This window comes from Cupressus sempervirens, chromosome 8 (assembly GCF_028749045.1).
Source record: "Cupressus sempervirens isolate cs-2001-9-10 chromosome 8, ASM2874904v1, whole genome shotgun sequence".
Taxonomy (NCBI): domain Eukaryota; kingdom Viridiplantae; phylum Streptophyta; class Pinopsida; order Cupressales; family Cupressaceae; genus Cupressus; species Cupressus sempervirens.
Genome location: NC_143125.1, coordinates 836,104,993 through 836,123,028, shown reverse-complemented (window position 1 = coordinate 836,123,028; position 18,036 = coordinate 836,104,993).

Here is an 18,036-nt window from a genome sequence, read left to right as displayed (position 1 = left end):
CCTTGTTTCCTTCATACAGGTTCTTAATATTCTTCTTATATCTGATATATCTCCTCGTAGGTGACACATATCCATCTCAACCTCTTCCTTGAACTTACTTATGCCCTCATTGGGATTAGTATCCTCTATTGTTCCCCAATCTTGATTAGAAGATTTTCCTGGTGTGGTAGCATTCCTTTTACCTCTTGTTGGAGACCCTATTGTTATGGAAACCAATATTTTTCAAATAAATCACACAAATAAAATATAAATTCTCTAATTCTTTATTTTTTATTTTTCACTATAACTTACTAGGGCCAAGATACCCTTAGGAAAAATCCAAAAAATTGGTAAATTTATTTCCTTGAAAGTAAATTTTACTAATTTTGCAATAACTTGCTTATTTTTGCTTCAATTTCTCTAAGCTTTGAAATGTAGGCTGCTCTACTATGTATTAAAAAACTCAATACAAGTTATACTCCAATTCGGTAGGATGTGAGAGATATGTAGATCTTAACAAATTGTGTAGAAATAGTAATTCTGCAATAATTTTCTCAAATTTTCTCCAATTTCTCTAAATTTTAGAATATAGCTTCTTTAATATAGTCTTCAAAAACCCTTTAAAAATTTTGCTAAAATCTAAAAGCTATGCTCTTCCAAAAATTGCCCCAATGTTGAGAAAAAATCTTACCTATATAGTGCCAAGATCATGAAGGATTTGATCGAAACAAATCCACAAAGCCTTGGAATACCTACATGCAAAAACCTATCATAGAAGAAAAAGATGAGAGGAGCCAAGGGTTTTGCTCTGCAAAATATGCTAATGTATTTTTAGAAATGGAAGAGATAAAAAGGATTACAAAATATCAATCCTTATAAAAGGAGATCAAAACCTGAAAGGGTAACCTAAAAAGAAAACTATTTAATAATTACTAATTAATTATTAAATAGAGATGCAAAAAAGATGCATAAAGGAAAATCTTAAGAAGGAAATAAAGTGAATTTAATAAATAAAACTAAATTAGCTCTTTACTCGAACACCACCCCTTAAGATGAGCAACAATGCAATTACAAACAATGTAAAAAGAGCAAGGAAACTACAATACAAAGCTAAAAGCAAACTTGGGTCTCGACAACAAGGCCTAATGAGGTACCCAATCACAACAAAATCTCTATAAAATGGAGAAATAGAGAAAACCTAGTGGGTAACACTCTACTCCAAAAAGAGATAGCAATAAAAGAAGGAAGGAAGGACTCATCACTAAGACCCCCCAAGGACAACTTCCTTCACCCCAAGCATAGAACGTAGATAAAGATGTTGCGACGATGCAAAAGGTTTAGTGAAGATGTTTGCAACCTGCTCAGTAGTAGGAATGTACTCCAAGCTCAACATACCATCTTGAATGAGATGCCAAATGAAGTGCATGTGAAGCTTAATGTGCTTGGTCCACTGATGCTCAACTGGGTTGCGTGAAATGTGTATAGCACTCTAATTGTCACACCACAGAAAGGTGGGACTATCAAGAGGAAATCCAAACTCTATCATCAACTATCAAAGCCACAAAACCTCCTAACTAGCTAGTACAGCTACCTTGTATTCTACCTTAGTAGATGATAATGTATGAGTATGCTACTTCTTGCAAGACCATGTGATAGGACAAGAACCAAGATAAAATACAAAACCAAAAGTAGACTTGTGATAATCAATATCACCAACCCAATCTGAATCTATGAATCTAACAATGTGAGGATCTCTTGATGTGTAGTGAATGCCATAACATGTTGTACCTCTAATATACCTCAAGATAAATTTGGATGCTTGCCAATGAATATCATGAGGATCATGGGAGAATCAAGAGAAAAGTCCAACTATAAAGGAAATATCTAGATGTGTGTGTGTGTCAAGTACAAAAAACTACCCATAAGCTATCTATATAGAGTGGTATCCACTATAGGAGTAGAGCAAGTGGTAGATAAAACAACACCTCACTAAAAAGGTGTGGGGGCAGGCTTGCAATCAAGCATGTCGAATCTCTAAAGCATATCAGGGTATACTTTTCTAGAGTATGGCTATCCCATCTGAAGATTGAACAACTTGTAGGCCCAAAAAATAGTGCAAAAGTCCAAGATCTCTCATGTCAAACTACTCTCTCACTGCTTGTTGAACACCCTGTATCATGGAGACTGAGTTTCCTATGATGATGAGGTCATCAACATAAAGCACAAGTATCAATAAGTTAGCCCCATCATGCTAAATGTAAACTATAGGATCAGAATAACACTGAGCATACTAGGAAGCAAGCAAGAAGGAATCCATCTTCTCATACCAAGCCCTAGGGGCCTGTTTGAGACCATATAAAGATCTTCGAAGCTAGCATACCAATAAAGAGTCTTGCACAAAACCATGAGACTGCTCCATATAGATCTCCTCATGAAGGTCTCCATGCAAAAAGGCACTCTTTACATCCATCTGAAAAATAGTCCATCCCTGTGAAGCTACTAGAGAGAGTACAAGGCAAATAGAGTTCATCTTGGCAACAGGGGCAAAAGTCTTAGAGTAATCAATACCCTCAACCTGTGAAAAATCCTTTGCTACAAGACGTGCCTTGTACCTATTAATAGAATACTCCTCATCCATAGCCCTATCCCACTCTAAGTGTCTTGTCACCTTTGAAAATTTTTGAGGATCATAAAAAATGGCATGACTCAAAAGGCCACTACTTGCAGTCTAAGAACAAGTATAACGAATATCCATAGGATCACCTACCAAAGGTCTAGCTGCATCAACAGTATCACAAGCCCACTTAGGCACTCCCAAAACATCTAGTGGAGGAGGCAATCGGGGATTTCTAGTAGAGTAGGAAAAGAGGGATCAATCTCAAGATCTTTCTCAGAGGAGGCAAAATCCTATAGAGGAGTAGATGAAGTACTAGGTAGTGAAGAAGAAGTTGAAGATAGAAGATCCAAAAAAGGATAACACTCATCAAACTGAACATCCTGTTGAAACAAGATATCTCTGGAATCAGGATCAAACAACCTATAAGCCTTCACATCCTTACAATAGCCAACAAAATGGAGTGATCGGCTCTTCTTCTCCATCATTTTCTACTAAGCATCAGGAATAAATGCCCAAGCCTCACTACCACAAATGTAGAAAGTATAAACATTAGGCTTGACATGAGTCCAAGCCTCCTCAAGAGTCATGTGTCAAAATCCCTTATGAGGCATAAAATTCTAAATATAGTTGGCACAATTGATAGGCTCAGCCCAAAATGAAGAACTCATAGCAAGAGACTATATCATACAATTGGCCATCTCTTGTAATTTCCTATTCTTTCTCTCAGCAACCCCATTCTACTGAGGTGTATGTGGAACAGAGAACTAATATTGTAAACCATGCTCAGTGCAAAAATATTTGAAAGATTGATTCAAATATTCCCCCCGATTGTTAGTGCAGATATGCCTAACTAAAAGATATGCCCGACTAGATTGCTTCTCCACAAAGGTCTTAAAGATTTGATTGGAATGAATCAAAGGCATCAGACTTGTACTTCAAAATGTACACTCATGTGTGTCTAAAGAAGTCATCAATGAAGGTGAGCACATATCAGGCACCTAAAAGAGATGGAGTGGGAAATGACATAAGATCAATTTGTATCAACTCTAATGGTGCCTTAGCATCTGTGGATTGACATGCTAGAAAAGGATCTCTATGATGTTTGCCAAGTGCACAACCTTGAAATACACTGTCAGTAAAAGAGATCTGAGGTAATCCAATCACTAGCTCCTGTGTACTCATTTTCTGTAAATATCTGTAGTTGATATGGCCAAAATGATCATGCCAAAGTTTTCTCACTGTGTCTACATGAGAAATGAGAGAAACACCTATAGAATCGAAGCTCTCAAAGCCATCAAACTAATATAAGTGAGACTGAAGATCAATAGTCCCTATAGCAATAAGTGAATTAGGATCATGGAAGTCTCGAATAACTACATTATGTGGTGAGAACTCAACTATCTTTCTAGAGCTTGAATGAAAAATTTGAAAAATAGATAGGAGGTTCATAGAAATGGCTAGAACCAAGAGAACATCCTATAGTGAACCACACTCTAAAGAGATAGCTCCTAAACCTGTGACTGAAAGCTGAGAAGAATCACCAACTATAATTTGTGTAGTAGCACTCTAAGCAAGTGAGGTAACCAAATCAGGTGAGTGTGTTATGTGATGGGAAGCTCCAAAATCAATAATCCAAGGAGTTGGAGAAGACAATGCACATGCAGAAAGAGCATGTCCTTTCCCTGTAGGTAGAGGTGGAGGCTTTAGAGAAACAATAATAGACTACTGCATGGCCTCCTCTAATGCCTTAAGACATTTCCAACACCTAGAAATTGGATTTCCTTCCTTCCTGTATGCTTCTTAGTCTTGGAGGAAGACTCGCCAAACTTAGAAGTATTACCCTTCTTAGAGGGTTTTTGAGCATCTAATTTGGGAGGAGGCTTGGAGGAACTCTCACTTCCTACTAAATTAGTCTTATGCTTTGATTTCTACTTTGGCTTTCCTATAGATGTTTGAGCTACCAATGCCTTTGTCTTAGAACTAGTCATAGTATCTAACTGTGTGAGTTTTGACTGCACTCTAGTCAAGTGATCACAAAAGACCTCAAAAGAAGGCATAAAAAAGTGACTCCCTAAAGCATCTTTGATGGAATAGAATGTGGAAGAAAATATCTAAAAATTCCCTTGAAGCTTTGAGAGAATCAAATAGATGCACTCAGTATTAGTCTTCATCTTTCCACAACTCTACAAGAAGGATTTCTATTGAGTAAACTTCATCAAGAAGTCATCAATAGTCAGAAAGGAATATGGTGCAAGTGATGTAAGCTATGTCTCTATCTAAAGTGCTTGAACTCATTCACAGTACCAAACAAGCCCTCAAGCTTGGTCCACATAGCCAGAGGAGTATTACACCCATCTAGATGAAACTATAAACTATTTGATACCTATAATGCAATCAATTTTATTGCCTCATCTATTTTGTTTTAATGCTACATGATCTCAAAAGGCCTCTAAAGAATAGGTTGAACTACATCTAAACATGACCACAACCCTTTGGACTAGAGAAGCTGAGTGATTGAGGTCTTCCAGGTGTGATAATTGTGAGGGGTCAAAATTTCTAGAGAAGAAGTGGTCTTGGCCATTGTTTTAGAAAGGGTTTTTTTTGTTTTCTGATATAATGATATAATAACAGAAAAATAAGATTAAAAAAAATACGCCCCACAATTCAATAAACCAAACCCCAATTTACAAATAGATTGTGTAAATGAGATAGGAACAAAAAAGCTACAGATACAAATAAAAAACTTGGTACCAAATACTAGTGAAAAGACTAAGAATTTGAAAAGTGTTTGAAAAGAGCTTTTTGACACTTATTTCAAATCGAAAAATGGAAATATAACCAAAAAGTTATGCCCCTATGAAGATAGAAGTCATCAACAAACTTCAAATGCCAAAACAAGTATCAATCTAAAAAAAAATCCCAAAAATTCCTTCTCCATCATCTCCATCTTAGAACCAACTTTCTGACACTTCTTTTAGATTGAAAAAACACCGTCGTATGCTCAAGTTATTGCAAAACATCCGAAAGGGCCCCCGGAAGAAGAGATTTTTTTTTTTTAAAATAATAATTTATTTATTTTTAAAATAACAACCACCAAAGTGGCAGGGGAGCTGAGCTTGGGTGGCTTGGTGTGGTAGAAGAGCAGAGCATGGCCTGGGTGGAGGAGGAGCAGTGATGAGGCAGCACAGGGGCTGCAGGAAAGCAGAGGTGAGGCTGAGGCAGTACCCGGCCTAGAAAATTAAATGCAGACCCCTGTCATTGTCAGATAGAGATTTTCTAGTGGCAAAAAGGGCTTGCAAGCTAGAAAAAATAAATTTGCATATTTTTTAATTTTTTGATAAAACAACTCACCTTGAAACATGTGCAGAGGTTGTATGGTCTTGCTTAGCAAAATAATTTTGCCTCCTAGATCAACATTGTCCAAATCAGACAAAAACTATATGAAAAAAGAGATTTTGACATCTTCTAGATCCATCTATGATGTCCATTTGGCCTCAACCTGCTCTAAAAATTAGTGAACCCCCTCTTTTCACAAAAAATACCCAAGAAAACTCCAGATCTATCCTCTAAAACCTCATTCTCCTTTTTCTCCAAATAATGAACAAGTCGTAGCAGATCTGACTCTGATACCATGAAGGATTTGATCAAAAAAAAATCACAAAGCCTTCGAATACTTGCATGCAAAAACCTATCACAGAAAAAAATGACAAGAGGAGGCAAGGGTTTCTCTCTAAAAAATATGCTAATTTATTTTTAGAAATGGAAGAGATAAAAAAGATTACAAAAGATCAATCCTTATAAAAGGACATCAAAACCCAAAAGAGTAACCTAAAAAGAAAAGCTATTTAATAATTAGTAATGAATTATTAAGTAGAGATGCAAAAAATGCATAAAGGGAAATCTTCAGAAGGGAATAAAGCATATTTAATAAATGAAAGTAAATTAATTCTTTACTCAATAGATCATGCTCTGATACCACTTGTAATGAAATAACTTACACAATAGAAGAAATAATATGAAATATTAAATAAATACTTGTTAATAAGTAAGATTAATAGGCCACTCAAGGGGGGTAACCTCCAAATATCTCCAATGAGAACATACTTCACAATATAATCTTTAAATAAGACTCACAACCTCCTATATATACCTAATTATACTTAGGTTGAATAGACACAATGCTACATAACACCTAGGCTAACCTACCTACCTAAATGATAATATAATAATGATATCATGACCTAATTAAGGATTAAGATAGCCACAAGTTGACTATTCATAACCCTATATAAACCAATATTAATGGTGTAGCAGATACTAATATGGATTTGGATAACTACTTCAGTTTTGTATGCCTCCATTGTAAGCACTGTCATAGAATAGTGATTAGTAAGGATATTTTATGCGCCATTGGTCATCAAGTTTTGTACCCATGGAAACTAGTTTCTATCTTTGTGTCTAATGTTTATGACCTCACATAAACTCCTAAATTGTATCTTCCTTTTGTTTAAAAAATGTGTGCCCTAGTATTATCATGGGAGAATCACACTGTGAAGAACTTTGAAGCTATAATTTATGGAATAAGGTTGGTTTTGTGGGGGGGATTGTTTTCAAGGCACCTTTTTCTCAAACACTAGGTATTTTTGTTAGCATTTTTTAATATTATGATAACCTTTGAAGCCAAAGAATTTCATTTAACTTTGGGCTTCCTATTTTTCAACCATGGTCAATTAAGTGCTCCCTTGCCTAACTATCTCCAAAATAAAGTGGCTTCTTTAGATGAGATAATATTTTTACATGCTAGAGATAATATGCATCCTACCATATTTTGTGGCTTGATGGAAAGTATTGGGAGTCCATTTGATGAAATTTTAAGCATGGAAGCAATGGATCTATCTCTGTCTCTTGATGATGTGGCTCAGTTGCCTTCTCTGGATGATATGGTGGATATGGATGTATTGGATCTGAACATTGTGGGAACTACTTTGGCAATTGAAGTGAGAAGTGTGAAATAAATAATGTGAAATTTTTGATATCATTTTATCAATCAATTTCTTGTTGGGGATGTTTGTTTGGTACTACATATGTGAGTGATGAATTCACTGTCATGGATGTGGAGCAACTGGTCTACTAGTTTTTCTTTTCAATGGATGAAGTTTGACAAACTTTTGATTATCTCAATTTGCGGCCTCTACTAGTTCCTATGTTCAATGTTTAGTTTTGGTTTTTTTTGCCCCATTTTGTTTCCTATAGTTTATAATAATGGGTTTTGTTGGATTTAGAGGTATGGTTGTTTGCAATTTTTTGGAGTATAGATGTTTAGTTCAATATTCAACAATGGTGGTATCTCTAAAGTTAGGTTGGCTTAGTTTTTGTTTCATGAGGGGAGCAAGATTTTTTAATATTGTAATAGCATTAAAATTATTTTGTTAATAATTTCCAACCTTTTCCTTAAAATAATAATAATAATAATATAGTTAGTTGATAGGATTTATTCTCGTCGGGAATTTTTGGGTAGTTAGTCATAGTTTAGTGATTTTTTCTAAGCATTTGTATTTGGCATTGTTATACATCCAATAATATCAAATGCATGTCTAGTTTTAAATTTTCCTTTTTTAAAAACATCATGAGTAAAGGCTTAATTTTGAACATTACATAGTTTATACAAACATCCATCTCGAATTCCTAAAGTATAAGAATTATTGATGTTAGGTTTCTTAGGTCAGGTAAGAATTTTTACATCTAATAAGGTGAAATAGTACCCTTTATCTTCTAGGGATAAGATGGACACTAGATTTATCCTAATTCCTAGTACAAATAGCACTCATGTTAGTTACAAAGAAACTCCAAAATTAGCTGTATAGTGCAGTACCCAATTCCTATCATAGGGTGTGTGGAGTTATCTCCAATAGTGACTTCCTTTAAATTTTCATCAAGACTGTCAAGTTGTTCCTTGAATCTAGTAATACATTTTAATTCTCAACTATATATGACCCAAGTATTTCTACTAGACATTAACTCACTTGATAATGATGAATATAGTACCTTTTTTTGTATTTTTTTCTTTTTCTATATAGGCTTGGTTCTTGAGTCTTTCATGACATTTTGTTGCAAGACATCCAAACTTATCACATCTATAGTACTAAAATTTAGACATATCCATCTTTATTTTAAAGAAATGTTGATGCAGGAGCATCTAGAGGTATAAGGGCAATCTTGTGTCACCCAAAAAAATGTACTTAGACTTAGTTTCTGTTTCATGTCTTTACATTTTTGGATACCCATTTGGCTCAAATAAAGGTTCCAACTCTCATAGTTCAACTATCAGTGCATTTGAAAATCCCAAAAAAATAGGAGCATGTATTTGGGTCATCATTTCGGTAAACTAGAAGGTGTGAATTGGCCAGATGAATGTAATCATGATTTAGAGCATTCCAAAAAAAGAATCAGGTCAATAGGCCCCACGGTTTCAAAGTTATTGCAGTATTTCGAGTTTTGGAGACCTCCTAAGAATGCTTCAAAGTCAGGTTTGGGTTATTAAATGACCTAAAAAAGGGTCAAAAAATGGGGGAAAAGCCAACCTTGTCCTTAGGGCTATAGAGTACTTTGAGAGCTTTCCAAAAATGTAAACAGTTTGTCAATAGGAGCTACGGTTCAAAAGTTATGCCTGCCGAAAGTTTGATTACCATTTCTGGATTCTTCTAGATTTGCACCGACTTCTAACACAGCTTTCGGAACCTTCTATTTTGTCGGTGGATGCCTACTATCACTTTCTAGAATGTACTCCTAGTCCTTAACCTTTTGGGGTCTATTTAAGGAGATTTCTAGCATTATAAAAGGCAGTTCGAAGTGGAGTTTGAGGGGAGGTGCTAAACGGAGAAATATTCTCCAGATTTATGCTATTGTAAACCCTTAGGGCATGTTCTGAAGTTTATTTTCTTTGTACTATTTGTACTAGCTTATTTTCTCAGTTAATATAATTTCCCTTTTCTATTGTGTCCATTATGTTCTTGGGTCGTGTCCCCATCAAGTGGTATCAGAGCGAGTTTTCCTGAGTGTGTAGACAGAGCGCCGACTGTGAGGCAGTTTGCACCAGGGCTGTGTGGTTGTGGGTTCGAGTTAGAAGATGCCTCCATGAAGAGAGCATGGTGGAAGGGCTAGAGCTATTGATCCTGAGGACGTTAGAGCCCTCTAGAGGCAGGTACAAGCATTGCAAGAGGAGCTTCGTAGAGGAGCAAATGTTTCCACAGGTGACAATAGTGAGGATGACAATGAAGAGGAAGTAATGGGACCAAAAGAGGAAGTTGACGGGGAAGTTCTGAATCCTATAGAGGAAAGGCTTTTTAGGGCCATTACTAAGTTTGGGAAAAGACCTACAATTGAAGTGGGTATATTTTCAGGAAATCTGAAACCAGATGAGTTGATCGATTGGATCAATGAACTGGAAGAATACTTTGAGTATGAGGATATAAGGGACCCAGATAGAATTAAGTTTGCAAAGACCAAATTGAAAGGCCATGCCAAAATCTAGTGGCAAAAGGTTCAACTAGAAAGACTTAGAAGAGGAAAGGAGAAGATCACAAGATGGGATCACATGGTGGAAAAATTGAAGAAGCAGTTAATTCCTATGGACTACGAGCTTGATCTGTTTAAGAAGATGCATGGGTTAAAGCAAGCAGGAAGATCAATCCAAGAATATACAGAGGAGTTTTACCGACTCTTGATTAGAGCAGGGCATGCAGAAGCAAATAAGGAGAAGGTTGCTCGTTATATCAGTGGGCTGCGACCTAGCATCCAGGAGGAATTAAGTCTGGTAAGAATGACCAACGTTGAAGAGGCATACCAGTTTGCCCTACGAGTTGAAGAGAAGTTGAATAAAAGGTTTGAAGGGAGACAAAGAGGGCGAGGTCAAGAAGGAAGGGGAAGCGGTAGATCATCTGGAGGCCGCAATGAAACCCAAAAGAAAAATGAAGATGTGGGTACTAGCAGAAACTAGAGGAATGAGGGTTTCAACCGCTCCCATGATCAAGACTTTGGAAATCAAAGAGGAAGAGGTAGAGGACGTGGAAAAGGAAGAGGAGGCTTCCATGGAACCTGTTTCCATTGCAATGAAGAAGTTCATTGTGCCTTTGAATGCCCTCAACGACAAGGAAGGACAGATAGGAGAGCTGAGGACCAAGCTAGGGTTGCTCATGTGGATGAGGATGCACAATCATCACATTCAGAGGATGCAGAAAGAGGAGAGACCTTGGTAAATGAAAGAGTCCTACTAAGTGTTGAGAATGAACTAGGACAACGAAAGAGTTTGTTTTGAATCAGATGCAAGTGTGAGGATAAATGTTGTGACATGATCATTGATGGTGGTAGCACTGATAACCTGGTATCAGAAGAGATGGTCTTTAAGCTAAAGCCCAAGAGGGAGAAACATCCCCAACCCTATCGGATTTCTTTGGTAAAAGATGATCATAAGGTCCTGGTAAGTGAACAATGTTTAGTAAAATTCAAAATTGGGAGTTACCATGATGAAGTTCTCTGTGATGTTATATCGATTGATGTTTGCCATCTATTGTTGGGTAGACCATGGCAGTTTGATAGACATGCAATACATGATGGACATGCAAACACATACTCTCTGACAAAGGATGGAGTTCGCCACAAATTGAAGCCCATGAAATGGGAAGGTGAAAAGGTATGTAGCAGTGCTAGGATTTGTCTTGTTGATGGAAGGAAGTTTTTAGATAGCATGAAACATCAGCATATGCGCTATGCTTTGATTCCTAGGAAAGATAAAGAAGGTAGTAGTGAAATACCATTTGAAGTTTCAGATTTACTAGGGGAATTTGGTGATATTATCTCTGATAACGTTCCAGATGGATTGCCACCAGTAAGGAAAATCAGTCATCAGATAGATCTGATTCTAGGAGCTAGTTTTCCTAACAAGGCTGCTCACAAGATGACTCCTACTGAAATAGAGGAGCTAAATAGACAGGTTCAGGAGTTGTTGAGGAAGGGCTTGATTTGAGAGAGCCTGAGTCCATGTGCAGTACCTGCATTACTTGCACCAAAGAAGGATGTAGAGTGGAGGATGTGCACAGATTCTCGAGCTATAAATAGGATAACCATCAAGTACCGGTTTCCTTTACCAAAGATGGATGATCTTATGAACTGCTTGAGTGGAGCTCAGTACTTCACAAAGATAGATCTGAAGAGTGGCTATCATTAGATATGGATTCGAGAAGGAGATTAGTGGAAAATAGCCTTCAAGACCAAGGAGGGTATTTATGAGTGGTTAGTCATGCCCTTTGGATTGACGAACGCCCCAAGCACCTTCATGCGGCTCATGAATGAGGTCCTTAAGAAGTTCTTGGGAAATTTTGTTATTGTCTATTTGGATGATATTTTAATTTTCAGCAAGACTTTGGAAGAACATTTACTGCATATTCGTAGTGTCCTTGAAAGGCTAAGGGAAGAGAAACTGTTAATTAATCTAAAGAAGTGTATCTTTGCAAAAAGGGAGTTAGTCTATTTGGGATTTGTTATATCACCTGAAGGTCTCAAAATGGATCCAAAGAAGGTAAAAGCCATCTTGGAATGGCTTACTCCAAGGTCTGCTACTGAGGTAAGATCATTTCATGGTCTGGTTAGTTTTTACAGGAAGTTTATTAAGAATTTCAGTGGCATATGTGCACCCCTAACTGATACAATAAGAGGGGATAGAAAAGAGTTCAAATGGACTGCAGCAGCTGTGAGAAGTTTTGAATTGCTGAAGAAGAAGGTGACTGAACAGCATGTGTTGGCACTTCCAGATTTTAGAAAAGTATTCCAGGTGGATTGTGATGCTAGTGGTAGCACTATTGGGGCTGTATTAAGCCAAGAAGGTAAGCCTATTGCATATTTTAGTGAAAAATTGAATGATGCAAAGAAGAAGTATTATGTTTATGATCAAGAGTTCTATGCAATAGTTCAGGCCTTAAAGAAATGGAGGCATTATTTATTGCCAAAAGAATTTTTTTTTGTATACTGATCATCAGGCATTACAATACCTAAATAGCCAAGGTAAATTGAATCAGAGGCATATGAAGTGGGTAGAATTCTTGCAGAGTTATACATTTGTGTTGAAGCATAGAAGTGGAAAATCTAACAGGGTTGCAGATGCACTAAGTAGGAGATAGTTGTTGCTTAAAACAATGCAGGTTGAAGTAGTTGGGTTTGATGAACTCAAGAATTTGTACCCCGAGGATCTTGATTTTGCTGAAGCATGGAAAGCTTCTAAAGAACCTGTTGCTGTAGATAGAACCAAGTGGTTAGACTATTTGATTCAGGATGGCATGTTGTTCAAAGGTAGTCAATTGTGCATTCCAAGGAGTTCCATGAGGGAAAATCTGATTAAGGAGAAACATAGTGGAGGGATGGAAGGACATTTTGGTCGGGATAAGACCATTTCCATTCTTAGAGAATATTATTTTTGGCCTCAAATTACACAGGATGTGAAGAAGTTTGTACAGAGTTGCCAAGTTTGTCAAGTTGCCAAGGGGTTTAGTCAAAATACTAGCCTATATCAGCCATTTCCTGTTCCATCAAGGCCATGGGAGGACATAAGTATGGATTTTATTCTTAGATTGCCAAGGACACAAAGGGGTAATGACTGAGTATTCATGGTGGTTGATAGGTTCTCCAAAATGGCACATTTCATTCCATGCCACAAAACTCATGATGTTGTCCATATTGCAGACTTATTTTTCAAAGAGGTGGTAAGACTACATGGTCTTCCAAGGAGTATAGTTTCTGACAGAGATACTAAATTTGTGGGGTATTTCTGGAGGACATTGTGGAAGAAGTTGAGAACAGACTTGAAATTTAGTTCCACGCATCACCCACAGACTGATGGCCAAACAGAAGTGGTAAATAGAAGTCTGGGCAATTTGCTGAGATGTTTAGTTGGAGATAAGCCCAACGGATGGGATTTGATTCTACCACAGGCAGAGTTTTCTTATAATAACTCTGTAAATAGGAGTACTGGAAAATCACCATTTCAAATTGTATATGGGAATAGCCCAAGGACTGCACCAGAATTGAGGAAGATAGAACAAGGGGAGAGGACGAAGCTGAGGAATTTGCTGAACACATCAAGCGTCTACATGAGGAGGTTCAAGGACACATTATTAAGATGAATCAAGAGTATAAAGCTAGGGCTGATCAAAGGAGAAGACATAAGGAATTCCAAGTAGGGGATCTAGTCATGGTGCACTTACGAAAAGTAAGATTTCCAGTTGGTACTTACAACAAGCTAAAAATGAAGAAATTTGGCCCCTGCAAAGTTTTGAAGAAACATGACTCAGGAAATGCATATGAGGTGGAGCTGCTAGATGGTATTCACATTTCTCCCATTTTCAACATTGCAGATTTAACAGAGTATCATGATGATGGTGCAGATGAGGAGCTGGTTTTAGAGCCATGTCCAATTCCTGCTTCTAAGAAGGAGGAGATAGAAGACATTCTAGATCATCGTGTGGGTAGGAGTACCAGAAACATGTAGTATGAAGAATATTTGGTCAAATGGAAAGGATGACCGATCGAGGACTCAACTTGGATTTCAGCAGCTGAGGTTTCCCATTTGGGATTTCCTCTACCATCCATAAAGTGACAGGGTCACTTTTCAATCTACCCTGGGTGTCTGATATAGGAACATCCAGAGGTATAAGGGCAATCCTGTGTCACCCAAAAAAATGTACTTAGACTTAGTTTCTGTTCCATGTCTTTACATTTTTGGATACCCATTTCGCTCAAATAAAGGTTTCAACTCTCATAGTTCAACTATCAGTGCGTTTGAAAATCTTGAAAAAATAGGAGCATGTATTTGGGCCATAATTTCGGTAAACTAGTAGGTGTGAATTGGCCAAATGAATGTAATCATGATTTAGAGCATTCCAGATAAAGAATCAGGTCAATAGGCCCCACGGTTTGAAAGTTATTGCAGTTTTTTGGGTTTTGGAGACCTCCTAAGAATGCTTCAAAGTCAGGTTTGGGGTATTAAATGACCTCAAAAAGGGTCAAAAAATGGGGGACAAGAAAAGCGTGTCCATAGGGCTATAGAGTGCTTCGAGAGCTTTTCGAAAATGTAAACGGTTCGTCAATCCGAGCTATGGTTCAAAACTTATGCCTCCCGGAAGTTCAGTTACCATTTTTGGATTCTTCTAGATTTGCACCGACTTCTAATGCATCTTCCGGAACTTTCTATTTCATTGGTGGATGCCTACTAGCACTTTCTAGAATGTACTCCTAGTCCTTAACCTTCCGGGGTCTATTTAAAGAGATTTCTGGCATTGTAAAAGGCAGTTCGGAGTGGAGTTTGAGGGGAGGTGCTAAACGGAGAAATATTCTCCAAATTTATGCTATTGTAAGCCCTTAGGGCATGTTCTGAAGTTTATTTTCTCTGTACTATTTGTACTAGCTTATTTTCTCAGTTAATATAATTTCCCTTTTCTGTTGTGTCCATTCTGTTCTTAGGTTGTGTCCCCAGCAAATGGTCATTATTGTCTTGTCCCCTCTTTCATTTGAAGTTTCCTTTCTTTCCTTTCTTGTGAGTAGTTGCAATTAGAACTTTTATCTCTTTAGTAGATTTACCCTTAATGATTCCTCTAATGATCAATCCCAAATTTTTCAGTCAATCAAAATTTGGAAGCTCAATTGGTAACTTATCCCTTGTATGAATGCTTCTTAGGATGTGGGAAGTCCATTTAGGGAAAATATTGCTGATTCTTTATTGCCAATTATATCTCCAATAGTAGATAGTTGATCTCTCAATTGAGTTATCCTTATAAAATCAGATGTAATAGTTTCATCCTTATTCATTTTAATATGATAAAATTATTTCTTTAATATAAGGGATACTAGTGTTGTTTATCCCATCTATGTTCTCTAAGAAGGTAAACATGGAATGAGAATTATCTAAAAATTTTATGATAGGGACTATGTGACCCTTAACTAAGTATGCTAAGGTCTTCATAGTTTTATTGTAATTCTTTTCCCATTGAGTTTTCTTTGTTTCATTATTTAGTATTGGTACAAAATACTTATGAATCTAATTCTTTTTCTCTAAAAGGTCACCATCAATCTTAGTTTTGATGACACAAAATTAGTAACACCCTTAATTTTATCTTTGAAGATAACTTCATTCACAATGATTCCTACCAAAGTTTTAAAACTCCATTGATGATGTTTTAGATTTTTTAATGTTGTATATGGTCTTGGTATTACCTCTAACTAGGAATTGATACCATGTTAAGAAATAATTTGATCAAAATAATAGTTTTCAATTTAATATATATATCGTATATGATGTATTCACTAACATTAATATTCTTGTTGATGTGATCTCTAATACTTTGCTTGCATAATTTTTCCAATACACCTTGATTACACAATTATAAATATTTCTAAATTTGATGCAATAAAAAATAGAAACATTAGGTTGATATTGATGTGGTTGTAATAGTACTTATTCTTCTTAATATATTTTCTAACAAGTAGGGATCTCTTAATTTAAATATAGAATTAATGGGACACGTCCGATGGAGGGACATGACTCTACATCCCATAAGACATGTTGGGGAAAGTTCATAAAGGGGATGTGCCTAGTTATCCAATACTCTTGGCCATAAAAACATTAATTAATAGTAATAATCATTTCCTTAACATAACATGATCTCTCCATTATTAGTGTTAATATAAACCAATTCTTAAATGAAATGTTAATCAGTCAATTAGGACTTATTTATCAATCAGTAATTAGCCATGTTAGCATTTATATATGAAGTCAATATATGTGTGTATATATATTTATCTATGAAGTCAATGTGTGTGTGTGTGTGTGTGTGTGTGTGTGTGTGTGTGTGTGTGTGTGTGTGTGTGTGTGTGTCTGTGTGTGTGTGTGTATCTGTGTGTGTGTGTGTGGGTGTGTGTGCATGCGCACACACACATACATATTTATATATGAAGTCAATATATATGTGTGTACATATATGTGCATACACACACACAAAAAAAAAAAAAAGAGACACATACACATACACATACACATACACAAACACAAACACAAACACAAACACAAACACACACACACACACACACATGTACATGTATAGGTACATATATCTACACATATACACACATTGTATATAGTTGTGTAATGATTATAAGTCATGAGTAATAATTCACTTAGTAATTATAATGAAAAACTCAATTCAATCCAACTACAACTATAACATTAACAATTTTTGAACTACATTTGGAAAGGTTCTAAAGGAAGTTAAGAGGGTGTAAAAGGAAGGTTCTCTATAGTGCATGTAAATTTCTTCTCCTTTCTTCTTCTCTTCAAGGCATCCCAATCTACTTCCTCTCCATTTTTAAATTGGTTTCTCTATGGCCTTGGTTGTGGAAAGAATAGATAGGAACTTCCTTCAGATTGGTTTGGAAGAGAAAGGAAGGATCAGTTTGATCAATTGAGATACTCTGTGTAAACCTAAAGCCTCAGGTGGTTTGGAAGTTAGTAAAGTAGGTGATCTCAACAAAGAGCTCTTAACTAAAATTGGTTGTAGGTTGGCTAAATATTTGGGAGCTTCATAGTGGATTATGAAAGGAAAGTACTTAGTGATTCCTTCTTCACCTCCCATCTATTTAACATGGAGCTTTTTTATAGCTCTAGAATTTGGAAAAAATTGATAAGAAATTACACTTGTCTTCAATGGGGTCTGATATGGAAGGTTAGTAAGGCTGACAAAATCAAATTCTAGAATTATAATTGGATGAGGAATAAGCCTTTTATCTTTAACAATTTTTTCCATATCATGCATGAATTGAAATTAAAATTTGATCAATTAGTCTATGACTATATACCCCCTCCCATAAATGGAAATGCCTTAATCTCAACTGGAGGGGGCCGCCCTAGGACTTGATACTAATTAAGGAGTTACAAGAGCTTATTAATCTCTTCAAAATCCCTATCATGCCTTCTTGGGATAGAAATATTTGGGACAGATGTCAGTCGGGTGGTTTGCCTTTTGGTTCCTTTTATCTACCATTAGTTGATATAAAGGTTCCCAAGCTATGGTGGGAAAAGTTTTGGACTAAACAACTCACTCCCAATCTTAACTTCTACTGGTTTTCCATGCTTCATGAGAGAATTCAAACTTTTGATAATTTAAGAATTTTGGACTTTCAATTCCTTAAGAGACATATTCTCTACAAATGGGAGGAGGAAGACATCTACCACCTCTTTTTCCCTTGTCCATTTGTGGCACAAATTTGGGCATCTTTGTGAAACAAATTTCCAATGTCTTGGGCCTTTGGGAATAACATTCATATATTTTTTTGTTGACTGGTCAATTTTTTCTACTCACCCACCCACCTGGCTTCTTTGGAAGTTGATTCCCCTACATGTC